Raw genomic sequence first — 10950 nt, 5'->3', positions numbered from 1 at the left:
CCTCTCTCTGCCTGCCTCTCTGCCTGTTTGTGATCTCTGTCTGTCAAATATATAAATAAAATCTTTAAAATAAAATAAAGCTGGTTATTTCAGATTGGGAAAGAAGAAAATGAAAGACAAACTATAGACCTAGAAGGTTAGAGGGAGGTGTTGGGGAAGGAGAGAGAGAGAGGAGTCTAGTGTAGTCAAGCTGGCTAAAAATTGAATTCCTATTATGAGGATTTTTAAAATTAAGCTTTAATACCAATAATGTTCTCATGTAAACCTAATTTTTATTTCATCTGCCAAAAAGACAGATTTTAGGTTATTAGTCTGCTCTTAACAAAAAATCTGAACAAAGGCTTTTCTTTACCTTTTAAGTCATCAGCTTGGAAAGCAAAGATTTTGTGTCCTACCCACTGTGCTTCAGTCTGTCTTCCTCAGGTCTGATGATGCAAACGAAATCTTCTCTGTTAAAAGAGCTAAGTTTTGCCCAGTCCGATGTAACCTTCTATATTTGTTTTTGAAATCTTTTTTGTCTCTTGAAATGGATAATAAGTATTGTATCCAAGCTTTTTTGATATTTTGACAAACCTTATAAAATTCAAATTCTAAATGAAATAATTTTTTTAAATTGCTTTAAAAAAGATTTTATTTATTTGACAGAGAGAGATCACAAGTAAACAGAGAGGCAGGCAGGGAGAGAGAGAGGGAAGCAGGCTCCCTGCTGAGCAGAGAGCCCGATGTGGGACTTGATCCCAGGATCCTGAGATCATGACCTGAGCTGAAGGCAGCTGCTTAACCCACTGAGCCACCCAGGTGCCCTAGAAGGGTTACTTCCTAGTAGGTGCAGGAACCTCAAGATACTTGGGGGGGGGGCATCAAAAAGAGAGGAATTCACCCAAATCAATAGGCATTGTAGCAAAAATGTGATAATGAATCTTTGGTTTGGCTTCCTACCCTTGAGAGACTTTTGAAAGTTCAATTTGAGATTCCTTATAAAAAGTTCCAGCAAAGCAGACTTAGGACCTGATTGGTCAATCACTGTTTTTGTCGCATTTATGTAAATAATCAGGCCAAGTTTGTTGAAACCAGACTTAATTTGCAAACAAATTGGCCTTACTATGATTTTCTTTGATAGAAATGAAGGTGGTTATAGAGAGAAAAATCATGTTTCAGTGGAAAAATACATATTCGTGAATATTAGGTTCTATTCTAGTTCTGTTCATTGTGTTTGAGGTTTTGTTCTCTATTGGATCCTGAATTCTCCTCATTTCCTCCAATACTTGGCTACCCCTCTTCAAAGTTACATTTTCATTTTTTACCCCCACCCTTCTGGCTTGGAATCATTGCGAACTAAAACTGCCCTTTCCCCCAAAGCCATGCGAATTAAAGTGGGACAAATTTATAAACATAAGAGAAATCACAACAGCTGATGTATGTACCATCTTTGTGCTTATTGCTGTGTGGGCCACTCAGACAGATCACCTGCAAAGCAAACTGTAAACAGGACCGTCTATCAGGTCACCACTGTTGGCCCTCGCTCCATTGGAAGATGCTTCAAGCCTGACATCTTGGAATCTCAACCCGCTACCCTCAGAACTCAGAAACTGGGATTACCACCTGTTCCAATCATTAACCTTTCTTTTTCTCGCATTTCCAGAGAAATGAAATTTCTCGGATCTAGGAGATTAAAGTTCTCACCTCATTTTGGAACATTTCAACCTTTATTTCCTCGGATATTTTTTTTCTGCCATATACTCTTTTTCTCTTCTTCCGAATCGTACTCCTTGGTATTGTTCCTCACTGAGACTCTGACTCCTCTGTGCTTCAGGTTGTAAAATTCCCATTTTTCAGGTTCACTGACCTTCTGTAGTGTATCATCTGCTCCTGTTTTTTTTTTTTTTTTCATCTGCTCCTGTTAAGCCCATCTGATGAAATTTAAAATTTTGATTTTAGATGCTGAATTTTCAGCTCTAGAATCTATATATAGTACTTTTTTAAAAAATTCTTTTGCTGTCTCTATTGAGATACCTTATTTGTCTCTAAATTATTTCATGCTTTCCATTACATCCTTAACCATATTTATAAGAACTGTTTTAAAGCCCTTTTCTATTAATTCTACCATCTCTGTCAACTCTGAGTCTGTTTCTATTGACTGATTTTATCCTGGTTATGAGTTACATTTCCTTGCTTCTTTGCCTGTCTAATAATTTTTTTATTGGTGCTGGACACCGTGTTTACCATGCTATTGAATTTCTAGATTTTTTGGTCTTCTTTTCCAAAGTATGTTGTTTCAGCAGGCAGTAAATCTACTTGCACATCAGCTTGATCCTTTCAAGTCATGTTTTAAAGTTTTGTTAAGATGGTTCTAAAGTAGAAGTGGATGACTTTTCTCTTTAAAGGGCCAAATAGTAGGTATTTTAGGCTCTACAGGCTATTTACAGTCTCTTGCAAATTCTTGGGGTTTTTTGTTTTTGTTTTCATTTTTGTTTTTAATGTATCTTTAAAAATGTAAAACAGGGGCGCCTGGGTGGCTCAGTGGGTTAAGCCGCTGCCTTCGGCTTGGGTCATGATCTCAGGGTCCTGGGAGCCTGCTTCCTTCCCTTCCTCTCTTTCTGCCTGCCTCTCTGCCTACTTGTGATCTCTCGCTGTCAAATAAATAAATAAAATCTTTAAAAAAAAATGTAAAACAAACACACACACACACACACACACACACAAAAGAAGAAGAAGAAGAAGAAGAAGAAGAAGAAGAAGAAGAAGAAGAAGAAGAAGAAGAAAGAAGAAAAACAACCCAAAATAAAAAAACCCTATTCTTTGCTCAAAAGCTACACAGAACCAGGCTATGGGTTGGATTTAGCTTGTGGGCTGGATGACCTTTCTGACGTCTCTATTAAACGCCTGCTGTCAGGTCAGTGGCTACTCGGTGTCTGAGACATTTCCCTACTTTGCAAGCCTGTAATGGTTGCCTACATGCTAACAGAAGACACAGGATTCCAAGGTCAGAGGACAAAGTACTTGATGACTTACAGCAGGTAGCATGAACTCCATGTTCTCATGGGTTTCTCTTGTCCCCCAGACCTCATGGAGGCAAACGCAGAGTGGATCCAAGTAGGTGTTACACGCAGTGAGTCTGAATCATAGCTGAGAAATCTTTTTAGATTTCTCATTTTATAATGAGGTAAGATAGCTGCTACCAAATCCGCCCCCAACTTTGCCCCAGAAGGAGGCATTTTTAATTATCCTGGTCAGGAAACAAATTTGCCCTTTCTCCTGGAAAGCAACACTGTACATACCTTCTAAAGGCTATTGACTATACAAACATCCTTGGAAAGATAGTCAAAAAGGACAAAAGGACAAAAAGGACAAAAGTTGTCACAAGACATGGAGACACGTCCTAGAAGATTGTCTCCTTAGCATCCCCCATGTTTAAGAGGACTCCTCCCTGGTTAGAGCTCAAAGCTTCCATTTGTGAAAGTCTTGTCTACGTCTCAGATCCCCAGTAATTCATTCCCTGAGAGTGGTTCTTCTCCCAGTAGTTGTTTTGCCTCCCTTATGCTTATGCATCTTAATATTCAAACAAACACTCAAGATGACCCTTCTACAGATTTCTGAACTCTGTCTCTGCACATGTTCTCCCTCTCGGATACCCTGTTACTCAAATTGTGGTTACCTTCCTGAGTTCCACTCACTTTTTTTTTTTTTTTAAAGATTTGTTTTATTTTATTATTTATTTATTTTTTAAGATTTGTTTTTTTAAAGATTTTTCTCGCAAGAGAGTGAGAGAGAGCACACCCATGCAGGGGAGAGGAGGGGAGAGGGAGATAGAGAGAATCTCATGCAGACTCCCAGCAGGGCAGGGAGACTGAGGCAGGGCCCTACCCCGTGACTCCCATTTCATGACCCAAGCCATTTGCTCTTAAACACAGCAAAACCATTGTGCTGTGCTTGAGTTTTGCCTCTCTCTGTGTCAATCCACAGAGAGCCTCCGGGCAGAAAACTGGGGCATTGGGCGATCTCGTTTGTTTTGTTTCTCCCAGGAATCACAGCCTCTTAGTGCTTGTTGCTCAATTTCTGCAAATGGTGGTTTTATATATTTTATCTATTTTTATAATTTTTTTTATAGCAGGAACATTGGTCCCGTGCCACTTACTCCCTCATTGCCCAACTGTCTTTTTTAGCATGAACCATACATGTTTTGGAATTTTGATTTGCACAATCACTTTGAGTAGGGGCTATTTCTGTCATCCTTCCCTATCCCATCTCCAGCTGGATGAGTATTTCCACCTGTCCTTATCCCCTTGGCACACCGCAGTCTAGAACAAGATCGTGAAATGACTTTCCAGGCCATTAATGTTCCTGATCCATGTTAGGAATATGGCTAATCTAGTATGTAAACCAGCTGGTATCTCAGTTCATTTGCTGTAGTGTTGTTTGTCTTTTGAGCTTTGCTTTCCTGTTCCTGGGTCCACTGCTTCCCATAAATCCACAGGTCTGGGCAGTGTATTGGCACTAGTTTTATTCCACTTCTTTCATGGGGCTAGGGAAAGTCGGGTGACCAGTCACCACCGTGTGCCCAGAACCAAGGGATTTCCTGGGATTTGGGATGTTCTGGGCTAGAACAGGGAGAGTCCTGGGAAAACCAGGATGGTTGGTCTGCTCCAGATCCTCCCAGCTTTCAGTAACATTGCTGGGTTTTGTCTCCATTTTGAATGGAGCATTTTAGCCCCAGTATTAAACCAGAGCTGAATTTCCATTTGCCACCAGCTGCTTTAACACTCAGAGCCTGATAGGCTGCAGCATTCGCCCAACTCAGTGCTTTGCATTTCTGGTCCACAAAGATGTTTATCTTGGGTTTTTTTTTTTTTTTTTTTGAGCCCAGCAATGACCTTTTGGTTTTTCTCTTTTTCTATTGCCTCCATCATTATTGTGCATTAGAGCATACAGGATGAATCGAAGCACGAATTTACTGTGCCACCTTGACTGGAAATCCTGCTGATTTTCTTTTTTAATTTGTTATTGTCCTAGTTTACGAAATCCTAGTTTACGAAATGTAATTTAACAGCCTGCTTTATCTAGAAGCCCTCGCAGCACTTTCAGTCTTTTTGAGGAATCCCGAGTCACAGAAATTCAAGTGAAATGCAGTCATTGTCCATATAGTGGTTCTATTCTTTTCTTGAGGGATCGTGACTCAGCGTTTGAGTTCAAATAGAACAAAAAAGGAATCGTGTTCCAGCTGCTCCGTCGCACATCTCCTGCTTGATAAAAGTGCTATCAGGCAGTGCTTTGCCATGATCTTTACCACCACATCTAGCTACTCTCTTTTTTTGTTGTTGCTCCATTCCTGAAGAGGCAGAGGAAGAAATCAAAGGGAGGCTAGGGCAATGGTTGCCAACCTCTTTGAAAATGAAGGGTCTTTTTCACCCCTAATAAGTTTTTTTTTTCTTTAATTTGAAGTATAGGGTGCCTGGGTGGCTCAGTCATTAAGCATCTGCCTTCGACTCAGGTCATGATCCCAGGGTGCTGGGATCAAGCCCCACCTCAGGCTCTCTGCTCTGCGGGAAGCCTGCTTCTCCCTCTCCCACTCCCCCTGCTTATGTTCCCTCACTTGCTGTCACTCTCTCTGTCAAATAAATGAATAAATTCTTAAAAAAAAAAAAAAAAAGAGTCTCCTGTTCTTCCTCCTGGATTGCATGGTATCACCTTCTTTAAGAACCAGTCTATTTTTTTAACAAAAGCAAAGTAAATATGTGCTCACATATAACTAAATCAGTGAACACCTGCTCACATGATGGAATGAAACATTTTCTGGGAGGTAATTTAGTAAAAACTAAATGATTCATGAAATTACTACCTTATTGTTTTATTGGTTTATTTTTTTGTTAAAGAAACTAGTTAGAAAAACACCTTGTTGGGGCATTTAAAAATGTCTCCATAGGTAGCTGGTGTGTGATTCCTGACTGGCAGTATGGACAAGTTACAAAACGAAATGAAGAGCTATCATTTAGCGACTAAGAACACACTTTGCTTATTTAACTAGGACTAAGTACTGCTGGAGCAAGTTCAGTGCTAAAAGTAGACATTGGGGTTGATCCAATAGCAGCACAAGTTATAATCCTTTAGAAATCATAGTCTGTTGGTTCAAATCAGGACACTGCAACGTGAGAATATAATAATTTATTCCATGTTCTTGTGAGGCCATTATACCCCGGCAGTCTCCATTACAGCAGAGTTACCAAAGCTAGAATTACTTCTACCTGGAGGTTGGGTTTTATTTATTTTTTTATTTTTTGTTTTTCTTTTATATATGAGAAGATCCTTTGAGAATGATATTTAATTTCTTATTGCTCTGGCCTCATGACCGCTCACAAATAAATATATATGTATATATTTACAATTTTAACTATATATATTATATATAATAATATTATAATTATAATAGAAATATATATATATATATAAATATAAATACTGGGAAGCATGTATTAGGTGAGTACTGTGGACAGCATACTAGAACCTAAAGGCTGTAGAAAATTAATGGGAAAGATAATTGATAGAGTGGGGAGGGAATGGGTCTTAGAGTCAGATATACCTTCCTATGAATCCCGTCTCCACCACACTCTTTATAACCTTGGAGAAATCACTAATTTCTAAGGGCCTCTCAGCTTTCTTATCCAGATTTAAACACACACACACACACACACACACACACACACCCCTCCACCCAAAACAGAAAATGCCGGATCCTGAGAAAATATCTCCCCTGTTCTGCTACCCCCACTATTGAGAGAATTTAAGATTTTATTTATTTGACAGACAAAAATCACAAGTAGGCAGAGAGGTAGGCAGAGAGAGAGGAGGAAGCAGGCTCCCGCTGACAGAGAGCCCGATGTGGGGCTCAATCCCAAGACCCTGGGATCATGACCTGAAGTGAAGGCAGAGGCTTTAACCCACCAAGCCACCCAGGCGCCCCTATTAAGAGAATTTAAATAGATAGATAGAATTTTATTAGCTTAGCATTTCATATGTGTCAGGCATTGTGCTACATGTTCTCTCGTTTACTCTTATGTACCCATGAAGTCGTGGAGCTCACGTAGTCCTTACATATGTCTCTAGGTTGCTAGTCTACAGGTACGTGGCCAGAAAGTGGCAGAACCAGGACTAGACATATCCTACCAATTTCAATTGTAATAACAGATCATTAGTTTCTTACCATATTTAATTTTTTAAAATACATTTACTTTTGATGCATGTATTACTTTGTTAGGTCTACCATAACAAATTACCACAGCCTGAGTGGCTTCAACAACAGAAGATTATTTTCTCACAGTTCTGGAGACTGGAAGTCCAAAACCAAGAGTGTCAGCTGGTTGGGTTTCTCCTGAGGCCTCTCTCCTTGGCTTGCAGATGGCTCCCTTCTTTCTGTGTCCTCATCTGGTCATCCCTCTCTCTCTGTTGTATGTGTCCTAATCTCCACTTCTTGTGAGGACTCTAGTCATTTTGGATTAATGACCCCATTTTAACTTTTTAACTTTAAAGGTCCTATCTCCAGATACAGTCACATTTTGAGATCCTGAGGTATTGGGTTTTAACACATGAATTTGAGGAGACACAACTCAGCCCATTTGTATTTGTAGCATAAGCCATGTGATACCAAATAAAAAAGAAAATAACTCCTACATAGTGTTTACTATGTGTCCAACACTGTGTTAAAACACTGCACACGTTCTTTTAATCCATAGGAGCAAGGTACTATTCCTATCCCTATTTGTTGCTGAGAGGTTAAGTAGCTGGTCCCAAGTCACATGGGTAGTAAGTGGGAGGACAGGATTTGAGTCCACACGGTCTGATGCCAGAGTCTGTGCTCCTCCACTGTATTCTACTGCCCCTCTCACAAGAAGCATCCCATTTGGAACAAAGAAACAGAAAACACAGTACTATCTATCTGAGGTAAAGTTACAATTAACTTTAAAAGTCAGTATATGTTTAATTAGCAATTACTGGTCTGCCATATGTGAAAAATAATGAAGCAGTTTTCATTTATTCTTTTGTTATGGCACGAGTAATAAATCAGAGTCACTTAGAAAATGACAAAGAAAATTCTTTCTAGCATTCTACCTATGTAATGAAGAATTAGTTAATACAAAGTATTTTTCTTCTAACTCGTCAAAGGCGAATAGTATGTACAATGAAGTATCAATATTTGAAGACCTGAACACACTTCTCGTTTTTCTCCTAACGGAGTATCGGAGTATCGTTCCTGCTTTAGTCCATTTTACTGAAGCAATAAAAGGAGCTGAGTTCCATAGCTGGAGATGTTGGGTTCAGAGAGAGCAAAACACTCGTCCGAGCCACTGAACTAAGTCCACAAAAGGCAAGAACTTGGAGCCAGAGGTGACTAGGAAAAGAAATCATAAACTACCCCTACCCGCTTCCAGAATCCCCAGCAGGAAGGAATGTAGGGCTCCCACCACACAAAGGAACAGGATTTGAGCCAATTTCGTTGAGTCTCAAAGGACAGCATTCCTCAGCTCACATCTGGTTTAAACCCAAAGTAAGAAAAAGAATAGATTTAAGGTTAGGAAACGCTGCTATGGCGCTTCTTTGCCAGTCATTTGAGTATGTCAACAGATGCTTACAGTTTGGCAACTGGCAGGATTTCCAAAGATGAGTTCATGAACGTTTACAAAGTCCTTACGGTCACATGCTAAGCTGGGCATAATCGAATGACAACATAAATAGTGGAGATACAGTGATGACTCTTCAGGACTGGAGAGGCCACTGCTGACTGAAGTGACCTCAGTTTTCCCAGTGGAGAAAAGGTGGGTTTGATACCGGTCTTGAGAGATGGGCGGGGCGTAGTGAAAGCATTTCCGCCTGAGGATTCCACAGCAACTGGGGCATGAAGGCAGGAATGAGGGAAGCATGTGGGAACAATGAAGAGACATCCTCTCTGGAACAGACAGACCTGGGGTGGGCGTGGGGGGGGGGGTGGGGGTAACAGGACAGGCCCGAGGATCAGACAGGGGATCAGATTATGACCATGGCTTCATGCTGGAGGTCAGCACGATTATTCTGTTAGCTGAGCTGCTCGTCGAAGTTACCTCATTTCTCGAAACGTGTTTATAGGAACACATCTCAACAGAACCAAGTTCTTTGTGTTTAGTAGCATGTTTGTTTTCTTTGAGGCTGCTCAGACCACAGCAATAGACTCGGAGGGCCGGAGTCATGCCAGGCCTCCCTGAGCTGGGAAATCAGGCAGCTGTTGGCCCTCGGCCTCCATAGACTCAGGCCTGGCAGGAGACCCTGGAGTAAACTTTCGTAGTTCGAAGTGTCTGACTGGGGTTGGGAGAGAGCACCCTGCCTGCGAAGGCAGATAGCCTGAGAAACGTCTTAGCCTTTTGGAGTCAGTGACATACTCATTCTGTCTGTAGGTCATAAACCCTACAAGGGAAGAGCTCTATAGAATTTCGAGAGGCCCCGTCCCCCACCCCCCACCCCGGCTATCCCTCAGGCCGTCTTACAGAAGTAGAAAGACATTTTGGTGTTCACAGACCTTTATTTGACTTCTGACCCTCCTGTGTGACTTGAATTACTAAACTTTATGGGAGTTTTATTTTTTAATCTGTAAAACAGCCCAGCAGCTAAGCGGTTATTATTAACTCTCTTCCTCCTCTTTTGTGATTTCTCTCTGTCCCTGACATTTATGAGGAATATCTTTTTCTGATTATAAGCGCTCTCTGCTATCAAGAATGTGAAACCCCGTTGTTTAGGAGGCTGGTGGGTCCTGAAGAAAGCCCGGGGATGGGTGGAGTTGGCCCGCCCCTGACCTCTCTGTCCCCAACCGTGTGTTTATTTCCTGAGGATAGGATTTCAAGTCAGCCACAGCCAGTCCTTCCGATAGTCCGAATAGTCCAGAGTTCTTGGAAATCATCTCAGAGTAGGGGGATCAACTACCCTCCTTTGAATTTAAAACAAGAAATAATGGCTTAAAGCCATTATGTGCCCTACAGCATATAAAAATGAAGGTTACATACAACAAAGCATTTTATGAGTTCAGTAACAGGTGGGCATGGCCATAAACTATCCTATTACTAAATTGCTACCATTTCTAATGTTCAAGGCTCCAACTACAAGTTTGTCTTTAGAAACTGCAGCATAAATTGGGTATTCCCAATTGTACTTGCAGCTAAGAAGCACATAGAGTTTGCTGGTTAGTATTTTGCCTATATTTGAATCCTAAAAATAACCACCTCCTGAGAACAGAGTGTGCTTTGTGAAGCATATACTCCAGTTGGTTAGAAATGGAAGGTACATTTTTCCTCTCCCCTCTTGCCTTTCATTTCTAAACACATTTGCCTCTATTCTGAAGCAGAGGAGACTCTTAGAGCAGCTGCGGCAAGCAGCTGTAGAATCTTCTGTGTCATCTGCTCGCCGGCTTTGCAGACTGTTCCATCCTCGGCTCCCAGTTGTCCTTTCCCGCCTTCCAAAATGGGTCACCGCCCTCTTCTGCCCGCTGCAACACCCGAGTTCCGGCTCTCCCCCTACGCTGATGTCAGGAGATCTGGCCTGGTGTCCCCTTGCTTTTATCACTCTTGATGATCAAAGAAATCATTCATCAAAATGTTTTTGTCGGGGCACCTGGGTGGCTCAGTGGGTTAAAGCCTTCGGCTCAGGTCATGATCCCAGGATCCTGGGATCGAGCCCCAAATTGGGCTCTCTGTTCAGCAGGGAGCCTGCTTCCCTTCCTCTCTCTCTGCCTACCTGTGATCTGTCAAATAAATAAATAAAATCTTAAAAAAAAAAAAGTTTTTGTCATATGAGGAACCACCGGAAGGAAAAAACAAAACAAAACAAAGTCTATGGGCTGCTCGCTGTTGCCCTTGCAAGTTTTGCGAGTCGTTTCCGTGGAGCTCTCTCCAGCGCGCTACCGCTACCGTATCTGCGTACTGTCCAGCTGTGCTTTTA

General features: G+C 41.3%; 1 long non-coding RNA gene across 2 annotated transcripts in view; it reads left to right on the top strand.

The window, feature by feature from the left end:
• The first annotated feature begins 8514 nt into the window (after positions 1–8514).
• The window catches only part of LOC106005890, a 45933-nt gene continuing 43497 nt past the window's right edge, over positions 8515–10950 (top strand). The window contains exon 1 of one of the 2 annotated variants that reach the window (XR_001179597.2): positions 8515–8804. This is a non-coding gene — a long non-coding RNA (uncharacterized LOC106005890). The remainder of the gene's footprint in view (positions 8805–10950) is intronic. The other variant, XR_001179598.2, reaches the window with a different exon arrangement.

Source organism: Mustela putorius, unplaced genomic scaffold, assembly GCF_011764305.1.
Source record: "Mustela putorius furo isolate JIRA1106 unplaced genomic scaffold, ASM1176430v1.1 tig00000450_pilon_pilon_pilon, whole genome shotgun sequence".
Taxonomy (NCBI): domain Eukaryota; kingdom Metazoa; phylum Chordata; class Mammalia; order Carnivora; family Mustelidae; genus Mustela; species Mustela putorius.
The sequence above is the reverse complement of the archived record's forward strand: the minus strand, read 5'-3'. Positions and strand labels throughout refer to the sequence as shown.